Source organism: Platalea leucorodia (assembly GCF_965183815.1).
Source record: "Platalea leucorodia genome assembly, chromosome: 1".
Classification (NCBI taxonomy): Eukaryota; Metazoa; Chordata; class Aves; order Pelecaniformes; family Threskiornithidae; genus Platalea; species Platalea leucorodia.
The window spans coordinates 59879453-59900419 of NC_138823.1; positions in this window are offsets into that span (position 1 = coordinate 59879453).

Below are 20967 nucleotides of genomic sequence, written 5' to 3' on the forward strand. Positions count from 1 at the left end.
ATAGTACCTTCAGTAAAACATGGCATAGCAATAACCATCCATGAATTCTCTCTTACAGTGAGGTTTTTAAAATCTCTTTTCTTTAGTAACTTATCTGCTTAAATTTTAAGAGCTTGAGTATTTGGATTTTAGGCTACATTCTGCTGAGGCCTATATATATATATATATATATATGATTTTTTTTAGATATCACCAAAAAATTTGTGCCTACCTGAATATTAAGACTTGTACCCTCAAAATGAATATATGGGAACTGATATTAGTTTTTTAAATAGGATTTGCTAATCAGAAAGGGCAAGCACAAGCTTTTGCAAACTCAATATTATTTTATTTTTTTATGCACAAGAAGAAACTGTATAGAAGCCCAAATGGGAACTTGCTTCCTTCAAAGCATAAATTCAGTCCATTTCTGTTCCCTGGTGCCTAGCTTATTAAAGTACATATCACCTCAGACTGACAACTGGCAAATGTCCATACCCTTTCTACTGGTCTCCTCAGCAGTGTTTGACACTGTCAGTCATGCATTCTTGCTTACATGCTGTACAAATCTGGCAAGTGTAGGCAGAAACACACTGAAATGACTCTGATCGTTCTTGTCAGATTAATCCCAGCAGGCCACATTTCCATCTCCAGAACTTGCCATTGGAGAACTTGGTAAGGTTCAATTCCTTCCCCTTTCTGATTCAATACCTATATTTCAGGAAACGATGACTTGGCAGAGGCTTGGGAAAAGACCAGCAAGAAGAACATATACCCCGCTAGCAGAATGAGATAAAAGAAAAGATAATATACCAGCAGATGTGCCCAAATACCTTTTATACTGAGTTTCCCAAAGAAGTATGTATAAAGTTTTTGAAGGAAACTTAAAGTGTAAGCTTAATTTGCTTGCTTCTGCCCTCTTGTCCCTATTTTTTATTCTGCATAGTTACATATGGACTTGTGCTGTAAAGCTGATCAGGGAAGCAATCTACGTTACATAAAACAAATCGGAAACTTCTGTTTTTTATTGCTTGATTTAACTTGAATCATTGAACTGATCTATTTCACAACATAGCCTCACATACGTTATGTCACCCCAGCTGACAGGACCGTGAGCGGCAGCCTGGAGGTAGAAAGGAAAGAGGAGTGTCTCAGCTGGCTTTGTTGCCAGTGACACTGAAACACACGATTCTGCCCCTTGCCTAGCTGAAAACCACACCTTACAAATGGGAGTAAGATTTCAGATGCAGCTCTTCAAAACTCATACACTTAGTATATCCAGTGCCTTAAAAAAGAGAAAGCTTTAAGAAGCAGTATGAAGGAGATTTCATGATATACATATTTATTTACTTATTGTTCTTACAGAGAAAAAGAAGCAAATTTTCTGTTGAAGATACACACTCTTCCTGGTCTTTTGTTTTATTCCTTTTCTTTGAACATAGAGCATTTTTTTCTGTTTTCTGTGTGAAAATAGAAACAAGTAGTAGAATGAAATACTAATAAAGAAAGATTGAGATGTGCCTCCGTTTTGTGTCTGTAATTCAAAGAGTTAAAAGATTTTTCTTTTTTTTATGAAGTCGTGTCAGAGACTAGCATACCATTTGGACACTTTCTTTCCTATATCTCAATGTTTCTGAGTCAACAGGCAGGTTTTTACATACCTTTTCCTTTAGCTTCTGTTTCTATACCTGTTAATTGCGTAAACAGTAAGATCTTTTTCCTTTCTTCTCCAGCTTGCTAAGCTACCTCATGGATAACTGTACTTCAAAGGCCACATGTTATACCCAGCCATCCCATCTAAATGCAGAGCCAGAGTAAATGCCGTAATTCCTAATTTCCCCTGATCTTAAATCCATGGTTTTATGAATTAACATAAACATCCATTTTTTGACCAGTCTGGTAAAATTACCTATATATCCGTAGAGATTTTGCTTTCCTTTCAGAGGCATCAAAGAGTGCTTCCTTTTGAAGTGGTAAGTGCTTGGTATCGAGGCTTAATGCAATACTGTATTGTTTTGTTTGGCCTCATCCTCAGAGAGCTGTTGGTCTGATCCTTCACACAGCAGAAAATACTGTGATCTGATATCTGGGACTGAACCAAGTAATTGCAGGAGCTTGGCTGCACGGGGGAAAGGGGGAGGGTTATGCCTTCCTTTTTTCCCTGCTAATGCCTGCTGTGTGCTCTTATCTCATTTGTTAGATTAGAAAGAATTTAAAAAGGGGTAAATACCAAATCTTCATCTTTTTTTTCTTTCTTTTTTTTTTCTTTCTCTTTTTTTTTTTTTCCTTTCCTTCCCCCTCCCACCCCCCGCCCTTGGAAAACAGCTATGTAGCAGCTTCCAGTCACTGAAAGAGGTTGGTAATATGGTAGGAAATGGTGATGGTGATTATTCCTCTCTGTAAATTGATCTCAGAAATAGTTTAGAGAACTTGCAGACAATGTTTCAAACAATACTGGGGGGGGGGGAGACACAACTGATCTTGAATCACACTTACATCAAGAATGTTCTGTCAAGGGTTAAACAGCAAGATGTTCTGGAGCCTGAACTGTCAGTGTCACTATTTCAAATGTTCCCCAATTAAATAATTAGGTGTAACTTAATAAATGTTTGAACAACATTTTCTCCCCTCTTCTTTCAGTTGAACTGTCTTGTAGTTTATGTCACTATGGCCTACTTTTCAGCAAGAGCGTGTCTTAATATTGAGTGTATCAAATCTAATCCTACGGTTTATTGTGGGCAGCCCCAGTTGGTCCTGTTCTAAGGCTTTCCCTCCTTTTCTGGTGAAAAGCACTTGTACCGTGGCCCTGCTGGTGGCCTGAATCGCCTCAATTTGTTCTAGCAATCAGAGGCAGCTGCTCCATGTGAAAGGAGTGTGGACCACTAAACAGAGCATTAGGACTGACCTCAGGCTGAATGCAAAAGGCTCAGCCTTTTCTGTGAGGCCGGTCGAGCATGTGCAAACAGATTTGTTGAAGTACAAAATGGTCCAGTGATTTAAAGCAAGTTTTCTTCTTTCTTTCTCTCTTTTTCCCTTTCAGAAATGAAACAGGATAGAGGATAGCCTGGGTGCAATCTTAGCAACATCTGTTGCCTTTCACTAGGGTCTTGGCCAAGGACAATATCTATTCAAAGAGGTACTGACATTTTATTGAAAGAGAAAAAAGCCTTAAATAGAGAAGCATTTGGACATGTTTCCCAACACACACAGTTGGGTCTTTTCATGGGTCAGAATGCTTTTGGAGAAACACTTCCCCCCCCCAGCCTTTTCTGGTGAAAGTGTCAGAAAACAAATCTTCAGCAAATTACAGAGCTCAGTGGGCTTACAACACTGAAGAACAGTTAAATTTTCCATTGTTTCCTTTCATTCTCCTAAGCAAAGTGTTTGAAAACTGAAACCTTAACCACACTTAAAAAGAAGTGTGAAGGAATTTATGCTTAAGATTGTTTCACATCTGTTACTTTCTAATTTCCACATTAATTTATCTTTTAAAACAACTAGTAATAGCAGTGGGTAATAGCAGTGGAGCAACTGCAGTATTTTAACACTATTGCCATGACTGATATTGTATGAAGATATATTTTGTGAAGTTATTTGTTATGTTTGTTTTCCTGTGTGCTCTCCCCCCTCCCCCCCGCCATAAACGTTAATTTCATCCAGCACTTAGGAAGAGGCAGTTACCTGTTTCTCTCTCCCTTTTTTCCTCACATAGCTTTTCACAGGCAATTTTGCTCTGTCCAACCATGACATGCCTTCATAAAAATGACAGATGAAGCAACTGAGTAACTGGTGGGTATATTATCCTCCTGCAGGCATCTGCTGCTCAAAAGGCACCTATTCTTTTGTTGGCCTTGAAACTGAGGATGTATATTGCATCCCATAGGTGAAGCCATTCTTATCAGCCTTCCACTATTTTGAAGGTAACCATGGTAAACTGAATAAAAGCTACTCAAAAGCAGTCTAGTAGAGTTATTCAATTACATAGATTAGCAATAAACGTTTATATAAGTACAAATTTTTAGACAAAGAAGATAGTGCTAGAATCTTCAAGAATAAATTTTGTGGCGCCTCCAGTTTTACTGAATTTTGGTTGATCAGGCCATGGTCATTAAGTTCAAAGCAACACGAATATGTATGGATGAACACAAGCTCCATGACATGAGATGTCTTAAAGTAGCTGACTTATGTGTGTATTGTATGCATGTGTGTAACAAATTATTAATATTTATCTGTATGGTGGTACTTCACACTGAGATCAGGGTGCTTGTGTTCTGTCTATATCCCATGACTGACCTAGAAAAACCTTGTCTCAGAAAGTTCATAACAGAAAAACATATGACAAACTTCAATGAAAAAAAAAAAAAAAGTGCAATACTTCTGTTGAAAAACTAATGCGTGTAGGACTGGTAACACTAAGGTCAGTGTTGCTGAATGATTAGGCACAGCATCCTAGTAACCAGTGCCTGATGGCTCCAAAGGCCAGACTGGAGGAAATAAATACACTAAAAGAGTGAAGGGGATTGAATGGGTCTTACTTCTGCTGCTATACTATTAACCTGCTAAGTGTGGGAGGAAGCAGGTTCCAGAGAACTGCTATTTTCTTTCACCTGCCTGCAGCCCTTTTTTTTTCCCTCACACATGCAGACATGGGTAGAAGTAGGAGGAAATAGAGACTGATAAGTCTCTGTTTTTATTCTTGCAGCACAAGCATTGGTGTAATGCTTTGGGACCTACATCTACATAGCAATGGGCAAAGATTTCTTCCGCCTTCTGTGGGAGTGGGATAAAGTGCTGTGCTCTCTACTCTGAGCTAATTTTCTAACCGACAATGACTTAGATCTTTCATAAAATTTATTCTTCTCTTATTGAATCAAAAGATGTTTTTTCCACTGATTTTAATGAATACAGAATCTATCCCAGGAACAGGTAGAAGCTGGATAAGATTAAGGGATTTATAATGTTTTTAACATTTTAAGTATAAAAGTAATGTCTGAGTTGTCATTCCTAGAGAATACAAAAATTAATGGATACATTAGCTGGGTGGAAAATTGACATATCAAATTATGTCTCCTTCGGCACTCACACCAAGTAACTGTGAGAGTGGGCAGTTCAAGATGATGAAGATAGTCACATTTTTTCTCTAGCTCACTTAGAAAATATTTCCATCTGCTTCCTATACAATTGCTTACATGCTCTTTTAGAATTTTATCCATAAATATTCAGGTATAGGAGTTTAGCATTTAGGTTAACATTCAGACATGAAAAGTTTGATTGCCTGAAGGTGAAAAAGAAGGGTCACCATCATGCTCCTTGCTTGTAGTGTTCCTTGTGCTTATAATGCTCAGATTGTACATTTTGTAAATGTTTAGTTTTTTGGGTTTGGGTGGGTTTTTTGCATGTTTTGTCTTTGGTTTTGGGTTTTTTTTGAAAGACAGAGAGAGAGATTGTCCAATTATTGCTGTGGTCCAGGGAAAACCATACAAATAAATAAAATTTGCTTACTTAGCTAATGTGTTCACACAGGAAAGGTTATGAGCATCTTGAATACTGGTCATGATGCAGGAGTATACATAATTTGGGCCAATTATTTAGAAAAGTATTCTAAAATCACAGCTGTAATCTCTGGTTTTGTTCATGCAAGTATTCAAGCTTATAGTGGCAAGCTACACTGGAACACTGAAATCTGGTTTGGGTTTAGAGGTCAGTGGAGGAGTTATTCACATTAACTTTGTATAGTTGATGCAGAGTATAAACTCTGTCCCGAAGTGATACATCCTGCTGTGTATGGGCAGTTACTGGTTTATTTGTGTATATATTGGCGTTTTTCACAAGTAACTTAGCCGCAGATTTTCAGATGACTGCTACACAGTAGCAGCCCCCTGAAGCGTGCAAAACTCCCTGAAGTCAATTGGACTTCCTATGTATAACTTTTCATAAGATCAGACAAATGTTTTCAGTCTAGATTGCAATTCCTCTGAAAAATTGACCTTAGTTGTGCCACAGTGTGAATGCCCTGCAGAATTGAGCTTAATACCCAGCAGAAACTTATCTAACCTAATATTTTTTCTGCATACATCAGAAGAGAGAGGAGTGCTGATTACAAAAATGGTGACGCTTCTTCTCCACCAGCAGGATCTTGCTGGCATGAAGCATTAATCTGAGATCTAAGTGTTTGTGGATTTATTTATTTACAATTTGAACTACCGTGTTCATCAGTATTTTAGAGATGCTCATAAATCTAGCTATGTGAGGTCTGTTACAGAGCTACTGTTTAACTTAACTCAGTACCATTGCAATGTTAGTGCAGGTCCAAGGATACACAAGTAGCTGGCACTTTGCACTTCTCAGAAACTGGATTTTCTTCTGCTCCTGCCCTGACTGCGCCCTTCCTAGCATTTTTGTTTGAATGAACTCATCCAATGAAACAGAAAAAAAAGGCTTTTATTAGCATTCTTCCTCCCTTTTAATTGTCTTATAATATCTCATTTCCTAGCTCTTATTCCTAGCTCTTTTTTTTTTTTTCTTTTTAATTCTAATGTTTTAAAAATAATTTTAATGCTTTTATTCTCAACACTTTCTTTGGCTGCTGCTGATTTTTTTCTTCCTCCCTCTCCCCCCCATGTTCGTAATCCATACTTCTTGCAGAGTGCTTAGTGCACAACAGTGCCAGTTTTGTCCTGCTGTATTCTATCTCAGTACTGGCCAGCTTGGTACATCCACTTATAATATGATGAATAACATCTGGAGCCTGGCCACACAGCCTACATTCTGGTCTTAGGGCTTTTTTAAGCCATCTATCCTTGCTTGTACAAATAGCCCATTCCTGTGTGGCCATAATGAAATTCTCCATTTCTCTTTTGAGTATCCTGACAGCCTACCTGCCATTTGCCACCGTTGTCTTGTGAGATTTTCAAAATTCTTTCCATGCAGTTGTTTTTCATTTGATTTCTCCTTCTGCTGTTCTTACTGCTGTGTGACTAATAAATTACCCTCAATGGCAGAATCTTTTTCTTTTAATTTTGCAGCCTCCTTATGATTAAACGCACCTATTTTCTATCTACAGTTTCTTAACTCTACAGGTTCTTTTCCTACAACTCCCTCTGTTGCCTTTGTTCTTCCTGACAACATAAACTCCATTTTTATCTGCATTCACATTTATTACCTTAGGCAACAGTAACTTTTTATTACTTTTATAGATACATTCCCTTAGATTAACTAGATTTACTTCTAAAGAAGAATACCATACTTGCAAATACATCAGTTATCCATATTTGCCAGTATATGTGGGACAAATATGTCATCAAAAGACTGTGGAAACTCTAGAGAAGACAAAGAAGAAGCAGAGAAGAACAGGTGGAGCCATGATGGTAATGTTGAAATGATAAGGTAACACTTCCTAAGTGGAATGGGTGATTGTGGATAAATAAAGAGACCTAGTAAACTGACCAGTTGAATCACCACCATTGTTATTTGCTACAATTTAGTTCATATTATTATGTATTTTGGGATGCCAAATCTTTAGAGGATATTCTGCAAAGTATCTTCTAAAGAACAGGTTGCTGAACTTTTGGGGACTATTAGGTATGTCCCCATAATTACTGTGGCTCCACAGGGGGTGGGAAAAACTCCTGGATTGTAGACAACAATGTAATTACCTCAAAAACTCAGTTTAAATAAGGAATTATGTCATAACTAGTAGGACACAGAAAAGCAGAGACATTCCTGTGTTGAGTATCTTGTTAAAGGCAGTGGGTGTCAATTTCAACAGACCTTTTGTTTTTCCTTCTGCTATTGGTAGAAAAGAGAACAAAAGAAGACTGAAGACAAGCAATGCTCAATTCTAGATTTGAATCCAAGCTAGTGTAACCACAGCAATGGACAGTGATTTCCCATGTGATACAGCAGGTGAGAAATGCACATCAGAATTATAGCCACCTGTAAATAATATCTCTGGACAGCAGAAGTCCTTACCTAAGAGTCATTTATAGAGTCATTAGTACAGAGCAACCATGTGCTCATGGTGGTAAGAAGTGGTTTCCTTTAAAAAAGATCTGCAAGCTCTCCTGTTTGCCTTGTGAAGGCCTAATATCCACATATATTTTCAGGAAATTAAGGAAAAGGGTTATTTTTTTGCCTCTGAGCGTAATACATTCTCATATCAAAGGAACTCTGCAAGCTGTTGCTCAGTGTATAATGGAAGTTATTTCTGCCTACACAGTCAATGAGTTACCAGCATCCAGGTAGCAGTTACCAGACATTGCTTTTTTTCAGAACGTATATTATGTAGACCTATAGGTAGACAGGTGTGTACCTGTAGGTAGAAATGTTAATGTTGAGAGACTGTCAGTGGCTCAGGGGACTGAGGATAACTATAAAATCTTTCCGTTTTCTGCCTCAGGTCAAAACCCTTCCTAAGTAGCAGCCACCAAAGCTCTCATTGTCTAAGAAGCATTTGAGAGCATGTTTCAGAGCAGGTTTTGTGGTCCTAAATCTGCCTGTGGATCCACTACACAGAACAGCAACACAACTCGTACTGTGAAGAGGCATCCTTGACATTTTCAGAAGTCAAAAGATGGGAAAGGTGCCAGTACCAATGCACCCTTTGATGCCTACAGTCAGTCTTTACGCGGCCTGCCTAACAGACAATCTAGCATGGTCCAATGTTTGTTTTTACAAACTGTAGACTTTCCTCCAGAAACGGTACAACCGTACCTCTCAGGATGACTAAATGCACTGCAAAACATATTAGAAAGAAATACAACAGCACTGTAAGTATGGATTACAGCAAAAATGATCCAGTCAACGTATTGGAATGGACTGACTCATTGGCAAAAACCCACCACCAAGACAGTCAAGAACAAATTGTATTAAAAAATATACATTTGCTTATGTTACTAAAAATGGTAGATTGCCAAAAGTGACTAAGAATAATTGCTTCTTTATATTTTATTCTGCCTGTGCAATGAAATTAAATTGGTCTGCTTAGTCACACTTTTTTGCTTGGAGTCACTGGGCTGTTTTGCTCCCATGAAAGTCAAAGAGTTTAATACATTTTATTTTGATATGACAGCATAAGCATTTAGAAGAATAATCAGACAAAAATATCTATCCTATTTTTGACACAGTAAAAATAAGTTCAAATGTTTTACAGACATACAGTTTAATGAAAGGTTTTGCTTGAAAGAATATAGATTTTTGAAACATAAAGCACATCCTCGAGAGAGGTCTGTTAAGTTAGTAAGAACATCATGAAATACTCTGCAAAGGTCTACACGTGAAAGCTTTTTAATTGGATGATAATTGGCTATTTCAATTATCCATTAGCAATATCTGAATCAGAATCAAAATTGATCAGAAATAATCCTTCCTTTATAAAGATTTTAAGTGATTGTAAAACTATTTAGTCCCTACTTTGAACTTGAAGAGCAAAGAAAAAGTTTGAAGACGTTAGGTAAAGTTTACAAAGCTTGTGACCCCTTGCAGATTCTTTTTTTTTTTTTTGTATCATCCCATTCCCAAACAATGATTTTTTTTTTTTTCTGTTCTCTTTTTAAACTGTTCTATTTTCACCATTGAATCATAGTTACTGAATTAAGTAGGAAAAGATAAGCTTTCCAAGTACTGGTTACATCTCATAATGAATTCGAAAGAAGATAAAGCAGAGGTGTTTGTGATATTTAGTGATGAAAAAAGATAATCTGTCCTTGAACCTTGTCCTCTAAGGATCAGTGCAAAGAGTCTTATTTTGATTAACTTGTGAAAGATGAATTAGGGATTGGGGGAAGAAGGACAAAGGAAGGAAGAAACCTTAATTACAATCTTAAGCAACTGTGTGCAATCATGTTTCAGGATTTTCTTGCCTGAATACATCTTATTACATTGTAACCATGCACTCAGACACTCCATAACTTGGAGAATGAAGATTGCTTCTAGTTGCCCTCTTTAAACCACTTCTTCAATTCACAAATGCCATGATGCTGAATTTCCCCTCTCTGATTAAAGGGTGACGTTGGAAATCACATGTCTGAAAATGAAGCTAAAACATGAGGAACACATAGCAGTTACATATTGTATTTATTAAAATACTCATGCATGTTTGCATTTGTGTATTCAAAGGCTACAAATCCAGAAATTAAAATGATTTAAAAAAAAAAAAAAATCCTTCATGATCTAAACCAATTATTTTGTTGTGGTTTTTTTTGAGGTGACTTTATCCTCACATTACTTTATTATTGTTGACACCACACGTCATAGTATACTGCATAATAGGAGTGAAAATTAATTATAAATGCACATTATTAGTTTGTTCATAGTATGTTGAGAATGCTTTTCTACTAAAGCTATAAATCAAAAGACATTGGCCAAGGCTCATTTCTTACAGTTGCCCTTGGTACAATCCATTGTTCTAAAAACAGTAGGTGTTAAAAATATTTTTGTCCGTGGAAAATGTCAGATCAGCAGCTCCGCCAACACTTGGAACCTCTGCCTTTTTTTGCAGGAGACGTCCTGACTCCTGGGTGATCACGTTTCAGTTGCAGACCTGTTTCATTCTGCAGACCCGAAAGGCTTCAGCAGTGCTGAAATGAGGCAGAAAGTTTGTGCTGCCTCTTTCCCAGCCGGACCATGTCCAAACAAAGCAGGTATTCATTTCCTAGAGAGGCTTCCCCGGGCAGCTTTGGGGTTGCGGGGCTGTGCGTGGATGCTGCCAGGCACCAGCCCCAGCGTGACACTGCGCCTTCTCCTCCTACCGGTGCGCAGAGCTCCAGCACGGCCGCAGTCGCCTCTCTCCACCGTTTATTCTATGAAAACACCTGGTTTATGTATTCCATGTTTTGTTTTTTTTTTTTATCTTCTCCTCCCCCCTCAGCCCCCCGGGTTTATACAGGGGCCGGATAGGAGGCACAGCAGCGCTAGGGAGGCGGGGGGCAGCAGGGGTGCGGGGTTTTAGGTCCCTTGAGCAGGTCGGTGGTACGTCCCTGCCTTGCCCCGGGAAAGCCTTGCCGCGGCCCTGGGACCTGGAGAGGGGACCCCGGGCCGGCCCGCTCGCTGCCCCGCGGCACCCAGCTTCCCCGCCGCCAGCCCGGCGAACGGGCCGGGGGAGGAGGTGTGGATTTTGCAAGTAAAGCAGGGCAGGCTGGGGAGGCTGAAAGGGCAAAACTGTAAAGCAGGGACCCCGCAAGTTCGGATTAGTTTTGCGACTTTGCCTTCACGCCTCGGGAGCTCAATTGATCACGGCTTCTAGGACAAGTTGCGGGGGGGATAAAAAAAAAATTCTTAAACTCTCTCCTTCAGCTCCGCGTTTCAAATGCAAATCAGGAGATAGATTGGCTCCCGCCCCACCCCCTAGCCCGGCTCCTGATTTTTATCCAAAGGACTCCATCTGTATATCCTGTCAAGGAGGCGGAGGAGGAGAGGCGGGGGGGAGTGGGGCCGGGCAGGCTGCTTGCTCCCTGGATCCCGTTTCAATAGCCACCGCCGGGTCTTCGGGAGGTACAAAGAGTCCCGATGCCTCCTCCGCGCGCCCTCGGACGGAGCTGGCAGCCGGCTCCGGCCGCCGAGCGGTGATATCCCCTGCCCAGAGCAGCATCCCCACCTCCTCTGCCTTCTTCCCTCCCTCCCCCCTCCTTCCCTCCCTCCTCTTCCTCCTCCTCCCGCAGCCACGATCCGCACCCAGTCGGAGCTGGGCTTGGCACCGGCACCCACTTCTCCCACCGTGTGCCCAGCGCCTGGCCGTGCCGTGCCGCGGAGGGGGAGGAGGAGGAGCGGAGCGGCGGCGGCGGCGGCGCTCCTACCTCCGCGGGTGCGGGCGAGTGCGCGGGCGGGCGCGCAGCCCCCATGCCAGGCGGGCGCCCCGCCGCTCGCAGCCCGGCCCCCGCCTGGGAGCATCCCGCCGGCACTTCGCCGCGGAGGCACCGTCGGCCCTTGGGATTAAAATACTCACTGCGCTGGGCAGCCGAGGGAGCGGGGGAACAGGTAAGTGCCGGCTGCACCTGTGCCTTTCCTTGCTTTCCTCTTCCCCTCCCCTGTAGGTAGAGGGAGTCGGAGTAGTTGCAGGAAAGGGCTCTGTGCGGTTCTTCTTTCCCCCTTGCCCCTAAACTGCTCCTGCTCGGCAGCGGGGCTGTGGCTCTGCGGAGTCAGCAGGGCGGCGCGGCCGCGGGCGCAGCGGTAAGTTTCCTTTTCGCCGTGAGCCGGGGGCCGGCGGGGAAGGGGCCGGCGGGGCGGCGCGGGCAGCGTCTGCGGGCGGCCCGGGCGGCCCGGGCAGCGCGGCTGGGAACGGCCGCGGGGGCAGCGGCACCAGATGTGGCACGGGAACCGTGGGAAGTAAAAGCACTAATGCGCTACGCGTGTGTGCACCTCCTGAAAAATAAGAGAACAATAGCATCTCTCTCACTCTTTGGAGAAGTCTCACAGACAAGCGGGGAGGTGGGGTGGGGGAAGGGAGGACCACAGACTTCTGCAAAATATAGGCAGCGCTAAGTCCTGACTATCTCAGTCCTTTCTGCCAAACCAAAGCGGCTGTCTCGCTTGATCTCAGAGTCCGACACTGATGCTACAGAGCAAAAGATTACTGAGGCCAGGAAATTTCCTGAGTTATTTCCCAGAGCTTTCCTCCTTTAATGTCAAGGATGTTCTAGAGTTTGCAAATGTTGAAATGGTGGGAGCTTATTTCTTTGATTAGTATTCAGCTGGTAAGGCTAGCTCTGCAGTGCTTGGCTGTTTGATACTGACCCTTCCCCCTCCGCCCCGTCACCCCATCTATCCACATATCCACACAGAGGCATGTCCTGCTTTCCTATAACAGCTTCTGTGCACCGGTAGCAAGTAGTTTGTGATCTGGATCCTCCGTCTTCTAGTTGCTAAATGGAGGAAAAAATATCCCTTTTTGAGATAAGATTTAGCCTTTATACTCATGCTTTCAAAAGGTGAGGTAGTTCAGGTGAGCCAGGATTCTGCAAACGACGTCTTCCCCAGCAAATTGGGGGATTAGGGAGCGATGGGAGATGGACACTAGTGAGGCACTCTGATTCTGGAAACTGAAATGTTGATACTTTAATCTTTTCCCATTGCGAGGATAAAATCTTGTGTTCTGATAGATAACTTCTCAAGTCAAAGCAGAGACTTGAAAGGGCAGCGTATACTTTATAGTCTCTCTAACAAGACATACTGCCTTGCCATTTTTCAGCTAAAACATAGGTGATCGTACAGCTTTGCAGAAAATAAATTGCTTTTCCAGGACAAATAAGTAAATGCATTTAGGAGCCAAACTCTTAAGAATTCCAGTTTCTGAAACAGTCTCTCCTTGGCAGTGATGTGTGATTTTACTTTTCTACCCTTATTAGATTTACTAATTGTTCCTCTGTTACATGATTAGAAGTTTGCAGGAATTGTTACTGGTGAAAGCTAGATACTTATTCTGTTTCTGAAAAAGATAGGTCTATATAATCTCAGGTGATGGGCTATTCAGATGACCAATAGCATGAAAGTTGCATAAGTAAATTAAGTTTGCTTAAAAAATAGCTTCTGAAGGTACAACAGGTCAACAGATAAAGGTCAGTTGGGAAATGATGCTGGTTTGCTCTTAGCAAATTCATAACAGTTTTAAAGATGCAAAAGTAAAGTGAGGACATTTAGAAATAATACAACTCAGCCTCATTGGAGCTAGTTCAGTGCAACGCGTGTGTTACCATCTTTGGGGGAAAAAAAGAACAGAAAACCCACTAAACAAATCCAAAAGAACTATCTGGGGACCAAATGTGACATCCCGTTTAAAGTACTTGTACATGCTTTTCTAGCTCTCCAGCCTGCAACTACCAGGGGATCTAATCTAGGCACACTTCTTTTTTAGGGTCATGAAGAAAGGCTAAGTAAGATTTAAAAAACAATTGCAATAAAATCCACAGCAAGGGGAGAAGAGCAAAGGAGCTAAAAGCTTACTCTGACAACTTTTAATGTTAAGTAAGTGAAATATCTTGGGTTTGAGTACTTAATATAGATTAAAAACTACCTGGAATATTAGGGAAATATCAAAGGTAATAATCTGAGCTACCATTGCATGTTAGAAGTGCGTGTCAGTTAATTTGAATAAAAATACAAACATCAGTAACGTAGACTGTTTTCTTGCAAAAAGCCATAGAAGATTGCAGTTTTAATCAGCGGGCATTTCACCCTTATAATGAGAGACTTTACTGTAATTAAAGGCTGATGTAGGTCATTAGAATTGTGTTAAGAGTCAGATGACAGCCTTACAACTCTCTTAATTCTACTTTTATTGATTTAATAGCAAAGCACTCTTGATTATTTGCTATTGATTTAACAGCAAAGCATTCTTACCTTTCCATATAAAAGGGTAATTGTAAAGCATTTGTATAACTGCAGATTATCCATGAATTATCTGATGAGAAGAATGGATGTCCCATCCATGTAGATTTTTGTCTATCCTTTTCATGTGTAACTCTGTGCGTGTGCATGTTGTGTCCATATTTTTCTGTTTCTTCAGTGGTCAGACACTTGACTGAAGAAAATAATTATTAATGGAAAACCTTAAGTTGTTCTACTCTAAGTTAAAGTCCTCCTTTGCTATGAACCTGGCTAAGACTTTTCTCAAAGGTATTCAACTCACAAATCGACTCCAGTGTGCAATGAAAATAGAAAATATTTTAAACTTCAGATGAGGGTGAATATACTGCTTGGGAGTCAGTTTTAGTGACAGGTTGGCTAGTAAGTTTCTGTGTACATTTTTGGCTATTGGTTTCAATATCTGATGTGTTCAGCAGTTTTTCAATTAAGGCCTTTCTTGAGCCATTCAGTTTCCTTTCGTTTATCATGCACATTTATTTTTTTTTCGCGTACACTTTCATGCTACTTCTGGGTATTATTTTCTCATGGCAATAAACCCCATTAAATTCTAGCTGAGGAAGGGTGCATCAAATAGATGATGCTTACTTCGGTTCTTCCTGTCAAACCAGGCTTAACTCTAAGCAGTAATGCAGGAGTGCCTCCTCTGGGAATTCAGCTGTTCTGCAAGAAAGTCATCCCTAGGTATTATGTGAAGTTCTTCAGCTTAAATGGGGCTGCAGAAATAGAGCTTGTGGAAATTTAAATATTTGACTTGATTGGTCACAGATATACAAACACTGCTAGCGTTTCTTTTCAATAGCTGATCAAATTAGCATAATCCTTTCCAGCAACTTAGATCTATAAAATGTACCATAGAGATGCGAAAAACCAACAAAGCATTTTCACATGGAGAAAACGATATTAAAAAATATATATATTTCTTTTGTTAACTTTTCTTGGGGAAAAAAAGAAACCTACCAACAACCCAAACAACTTAGCACTCTAGCCACATGCAATCGTATGATCAACTGCAGAGCAGTATGAAAGACTAAAAGCTGTTGCCTGGTTTTCTTTATGCATTTTTTGAAGCCATATCATTTATTGAAGTGTGCCTAGTGTTTTTCTGTTGTTTCATCAGGTCCTTTCACCTGAGTCAGAGGGTATTGGAGCCAGTTTAGTGTAACAGCGCCATATGTTTGGAGCAGTGATAGTTTTTTGCTTGATAACCAGATGCAGACTGCAGGATGTGCACTACATTTACAGATCTCCCATGTGAATATTTAGGCCAGTTAGCGGCAGGAGGTTGTGGTCTGTAGTTGTAATGTCATCTGGCACAGGGATTTAATAGGTTTCATTGTACTGCCTTGAATTACAGAGCTTCATTTCATGGAAGGGTCCCCACCTCACTTGCTCCAAGGCGCCCTCCTTTTTTCTTTTTTTTTTTTTCTTTCCCTGAAAAAAGTGATAACCAGACATTTCAATCTACACCATAATTAGACATTTTATCTTCTCTAAACCCTTTGTCTCAAAGATCACAGAGTTCCTGTGCCTGTAAAGGAGTCTCCCATGATATTTAGGATTTGTGACATAGAGGAGCTGTAGGCTCATAACAAAGGTGAATTTTCTCTGCCATGGAAAGTGACACCCTTTTCAATGGGCATTGTAAAATTGAATGTCAAAACATAAATATTTCAGTGAGGGTCATTCAGCTGTCAGGGGGCTCACCTGCTGATTCCACTGTGTTTAAGGGATCATGGTTCAAGATCCAGTAGCAACAGTCACCCTCGGAATTATCACAACACGCAGGGTCTTATTTTATTGAATGACTAAAGTCGAGGGGAAAAAAAGACCAAACACGGGATAACTTTGCACTATTGACCAAGCTAAAGCAAGATTTACTACCAGGTGCTGTCTGGGTTGCACTTTCAGAGGCAGTGAGGTCCAGGTTTACACAGTAAATTTTGCAATGGTATCAAAAATTGAAGCAATATGATGAGAGGAGAATAAGGGGGGGGGGGGAGGGGGAGAGGGAAGGCAATAGGAGTGGAACAGTTTTCAGTTATACCTTCAATGGATGCCCTGAGCTGAGAGTGAGATTTCAAAATAGAGAAATGTAATGCAGACTGGTGGAGTTTAGTAATGGAAAAGGTTTTGAATTCCCACTTCTTCGTGAAGAATTTTGCACATTGGAAAGACTTTAGGACAATATGTGGTGAAGGACAAAATTCTCTTTTGGGTTGAAGTGGTTGACAGGGAAATTATATGGTTCATAGATTAAGCTGGCACTGTGACACCAGTAGCAATGTGTGAGTGGAAGGCTGCAGGAACTTGCACTTTGGCTGCAAAGTTTAGGTGGTATGAAGATCATCTCAAGATCCTTCAGCAAATGGCCCTACAAGGCTGGGGAAATCTCAGGGGTGGGGAAAGAGGGTTTCCATGAAGATATCTAGGAGACTGAAGACATGTTTTGCCCATATCTACTGGTGCTCACTGCTACACACAAACAGCGAGGACTGGTCTTGATGTGTTGTTTTAGAAATTATGGAGCAAAGCAAAATATTCAGAGAGATCTTCAGTGGGTGTAAATTACCCTTAATTGCTTACAGTGAGGAGAACTATTCCTTAAAGCTGAGGATCTTATTCATGATGTGAATGTTTTGAACAAATCAAGATTGCCCCTCAGAGACAGTGCATAATAGTGTCTTTTTGACACTAGCAGATTGTTTTGGCAAAGTAGAGTAGTAACATTTTTCAGATTAGCAATGTTCACCAGAACACTTCTGCTACTAGGCTATGGCTTAAATATAGATCAATTTCTATACAGCAGATGGGAGAAAATGTAAGTTTTATGGTACATATTGAATAAGGAGGTTATTATTTTTTCAGATGTATATTCTTCAGTCTGATGTTTTATATATCAACCGGCTATTTAAGAGCACAGACATGAGAGATTAGATATTTAGTGGGTATTTTTTATGTTTGTTTGTTTGTTTGTTTGTTTGTTTTATTCTTATAGCTGTTCACATAGGCAACATATTACTGCTCTGGTAAGACATATTACATGCATAGTCCAGATCACATGACATACTCTTTGAATTATACACCAGTTTTTATACTTTATATTTTTCATATTTATGATTGTTGGGACTATATGCAAAGTAAATAGGGAATACAAGCTTAGATGTGAAAGGTAGAGCCTAGTGCTTTAAATATACTAGCAGACAAATTAATTTTATTTTTAAAGCCTAAATTACTCTTTATGTAGGCAAAACATGAGTGAGGAGACATGATTGCATTTTGCCCCTTTTTGGGTAGGGGAGCAGCATTTTGGAGATCCAGAAACAAGATGTAAAGGTGCACTTATGTCCTAGGGTAATTAATTACATCAATTACAAGCACAAATATTTCTCAGTTCTGTGTACTCTGAGTACTGTTTGCGCAGAAAGTGATACCATTTTATAAAAGAGCATCTTTAAACACAAAATACAAAATGGTTCTGGGTCAGTTTTGCCTTCACACTCAAGCCTGTAAACGCTGATGACAGAGAAGGCACTGGAATCAGAGCACTGTATTCCCTCTATTGCTGTCAGTGTTAGTCATACCCACTGCTGCAAGTGCAACCCTGAACAGTGAAGTTATGCCTTGATGAGGAAAAAAACCCAGCACCTTTTAGCTTTCAGTTTTATGAATGCTATGATGTTGCTTATGTGGATTTGTGGGCTTCATATGCATGGACTTCTTAGAACAGGTGATATTGAAGTGCTAGTTATGCTTGGATAGAAATATAATATTTTTATTTTTTTTAATTAATATAAATATGTATATCTATATCAGTAAGAAAGGTAATGAAACTCAATTTAATAAATAATTATTCCCAAAACAGAAAAGATTTTTAAATACCAGATACTTTTACTTCTGCTTTGGGAAGTATCACACTCGAAAGGCAATGTGCTGAAAGAACTATAAATAAAAACCTAAAAAAAAAAGGCCTCTAAGAGGAATAGGAAGACTTATCCTGAAGAAGGGGAGGAAGGGAGGGAAGAGTGTTTCAGAGCAGAAAGTGCTGTTATACAGCTGAATAAAAATAATTGGAATTCTGGAGACTGTGTGGTGAAAGTATTTGAGAATGAGTAAATGACAACAATTTTTTTCCAGGGGGTGAGTATTCTGCTTTTCATCAGATTGTGCTGTCTAGCATATGGACTGTTTTTAAGTTGGTATTTTGGGTGCGTTTTTCAGTTCTGTTCTGTGGTGTGTGGCTGGGGACCATGGCACTCCATATGGTGGCTTTCATACTTTCCTGCAGGTGTAAAAGAAAGGATATAAGAGAACACTGTTCAAGATAAAGGTTAGAGCAATTCCAGGTTTGAAATGTCTGTTCAGAGCAAGAACAAGACATTTCGAACTGCTTAGTGGAAAGACTCTAACATATTGTAAATGTTTTACTGACATTTCTTAAGAAAATCCATTTCATATTTTTATCTCTGTTAAATAACAATCTGCTGCCTCTTTGAAATAAACTGACAGTTTATCAATATCAGATGTCTTTAACCTGATGTACCTTAGACACAGAGAGGGAAAGTAAAGGGTGCATAAACAGCCTCTACTACAAAAAACGCTTATCTTATTTGAACTGAGCGGTAAGAAGTGAACATATCATGGAGGAAGCACAGCCACCCGCCTTAACACTCATGGTAGCCCTCTCAGCAGTTACTATGTCATGTGGTCATGATTCACCCAAAGGGCCAGATCAAAGCTGAGCTATGACTAGTTGGGATTAATTATTTTAAACTATGCTCTGCCACTGAGGATGACACCTGAGTGCTAATCGTGCTGCAAAAAGAATCTTGGTCCATGTTGGAGAGACATCTTTTATAACCATGGAATCACGTTTTGGAAATTAGGGTCTTTAGGTAAGACATTGCCTATTCTCTTTGTTTTGCCTGTAGGGAGACACTGGATTTTCACATATGGAAGCTTTCAAATTGTTGCTGCTTAGCAAACACGCTCAGTGGGTTTGTGGTTTATCCCACCAGTCTCTAAGCAAAGCCTTTCTGGTGCAGGGCAGTACCACAGAAGGGATTACTATAAAAAGGCTTTAAATACAGTCTGTAATCAGAAGAGCTTTTTATTTGTTTCATGTTTCTGCCCTCTAGGTACCTTTGGCAGCACAATGCATAGGAGTTCTTCAGCTAAAAGAGCCTGACGTACTGAAAACAGCAGAGATTGCATTTCACTCAGTTTTAATAGTAGTGGGTAGGGATATAATAATAATCTATCTAGAGCATTTAAAGTTCATGTGATTTAATGTCTAGTCTTTTTAGATTAACTAAATGTAGAGGGGATGAAATCTTCTTTCTTCCATGGCTTCCTAAGTAGCAGCGGTTCCCTCCAGATGAATGCCTTGTTATCTGTTTTAATTTCATCCTCATTTTCACCTTGTGTTTGGCACTTCTTGAATACTTCTCGAATACTTCTCATCTGCCTCATTGCTCACTCAGACAAGGAGGATGCCTGTTTCAGAGAGAGCATTCCTAACCTGACTGATAGAACTTATACTTCTAAAAACATTATACTAAGTATACATTTTACTTGGCCAGAGAAGGCTCACAATTGTAAAAGGCCGAAAAAAGACCTTTTTAAGTATTGAAGTTGGTTTTTTTGTTGTTGTAAATGATTTTTTTTTTGGTGCATTCCACCAGTTACTAAGTGATCAGGATTTTGAAATAAAAAAGGACCAGATGCACAAGACAATAAAACCTGTATGTGTTACTGCTGAAAAATCATTCGTCATTAAATCAAGGTTTCATTGAAAACACAAAATCCAATTATCCTCTGATCTTTCTGAACATATTTGTGTATAAGTGTATAAATTAGTTTAGCTTGCTTCTTACCGTGCCTGACATTTGCTTTAGGAATGTAGTAAAAATGAGTGGGGAGACTCTGAGGACTTTTTAGCAGGTCAGATTCAGATCAGAACAAATCATAATATCTGGTGTACTGTGACTAAGAAACAATCAAATTGATTTGATTCATCTTATACTCCTTTATTTTTACTTTTCAGTTATATGGAAGAGAGTTAAGCTAGCATATGTCCTTTCCATTAATAAAACTTCCTGCCTGTATCTGGTTTGTAATTATGTCACGGTAATGGCAAGTAAAGCAGACTGCAGCAGGCAGAGAAGGAAAAATCAAAACAAATAACTGTAGAAAACTACACTTGCTTTGATTATTTTAAAGAGAAAAAAATCAGCCTTTGTACTGGGGAAACTGGTGTATTAAGAGAACAGTCAAGAGAACTTTATAATATAAATACAGTTCTATCAGCAGTAGAAATGCCATCCAAGGAATGAGCTCTAAACTTTCAAAAACTTATGTAAACTCAACTGTGTTGATGATGAGAAAAAACATAAATAAACATTTTTGATGTATTACGTGAAAGCTGCAAAGAATTTGCCTTCTTTAAAGAAAAAAAAAAAGTTCTGACAACAGTTCTTATCTTTTTCCCGGATAGGTACCTATTTCACCACTTCTTTGGTGAAGGCTGTTCAGCAGTGGTGACTTCTCCCAATTGACTGCTCCACAAATTATTATCTCTGGACTCTCAGCTGACACCCTGCCGGAGGCTAGACCTACTGAGACAACTGGAAT